Raw genomic sequence first — 1323 nt, 5'->3', positions numbered from 1 at the left:
AAATCCTGATTTCTGGGCCTCATCCTCCGGAAATTCTGTTTCTTTGTTATGGAGTGGGGCCACAACATTAGTAACAAATAAACAATTTCTGGAGGATGAGGCCCAGAAATCAGGATTTTAAAAAAGATTCCCAGGTGATTCTAATGTGCAGCCAAGGTTGAGAACCACTGCCCTAGACAGTCCGTCAGCGCAGCATTTGTGTCCCGGATACACGTTGTGCCTGTGCCGAGCTGCGGCCTGCGGGCCTCGAGGGGCGCGGAGGGCAGGAGCAAAGCCCGGGGCGCAGTGACAGCCCGGGCTGCGGAGCAGGGCTGGGCTGCATCCACCTTCTGACCACACTCCCTGCATGACTGTGAGTGCGTCCCCTAGCGCCCCTGCCTCCTGGGCCGTGCAGTGTACCCCATTTTACAGATGAGGCCACGAAACAGGGGCGTTGACACAGGGCCGCCTGCGTGGTGCGCCCCGTTCAGGTGTTGGCTGCCACTGTTGCTGCCATGACTGCTCTTTGGAAAGCAAACACCCTGTCCCCTCCTGAGGAACAGCTGGGTCCCCGAGCCCAGCCAGGCGGGTGCACAGGGCGGTCAGAGCTCGCCCCTGCCCCTGGCTGAGGTCAGTGGCCCCCAGCTCTCTCTGTCGCTGTCATTTTAAGCGAGGAGACAGCAGGCGCGTCCTGCGATGCTGAGCAGCTCCCATCGCTGCAGCTGCGGTCCCAGTCTCTCCCCTTCAGGGTGGCCCTGGCCCGGGGCCCTTCCTTCTCGCTCTCTCCGCCTGTTCAGTCGCCTCTTTGTCCCTGTGCAGACGCCTCTCATTGGGGTTCAGCCCGTCCCCCCCCCTTTCCAGCCAACCGGGGAAGCAGGCCAGAGAGCACAGTGTTGGTCATGGCGGTGGCATTCCGAGCATCCCGCACAACCGCGCCCACAGGCCAGGACTGCCCCACCGTGAGCGTTTACATTGTGAAACCTTAGTTCCACTCCGTGAGCACGTTCCAGGTGACAGCGCTTTTAGGGAACATTCTGGGTTGGGACTCTTCTCGGAGCACCCATCGAGGTCACCGCATTTCGGGGGCAGCGGGGTGTGTGGGCAGAAGCAGGCAGCCGGCTTTCACTACACATCGAGGAGACAGTGTGTGTTATTGACCCTAGAGCAGCGGTTCTCAACCTGTGGGCCTCGACCCCTTTGGCAGTCAAACGACCCTTTCACAGGGGTCGCCTAAGACCATCCTGCATATCAGATATTTACATGACGATTCATAACAGCAGCAACATGACAGTTATGAAGTAGCAACGAAAATAATTTTATGGTTGGGTCACAACATGAGGAACT

Source organism: Myotis brandtii, unplaced genomic scaffold (assembly GCF_000412655.1).
Source record: "Myotis brandtii unplaced genomic scaffold, ASM41265v1 scaffold4774, whole genome shotgun sequence".
Lineage (NCBI taxonomy): Eukaryota > Metazoa > Chordata > Mammalia > Chiroptera > Vespertilionidae > Myotis > Myotis brandtii.
Note: the sequence above shows the minus strand (reverse complement) of the source record.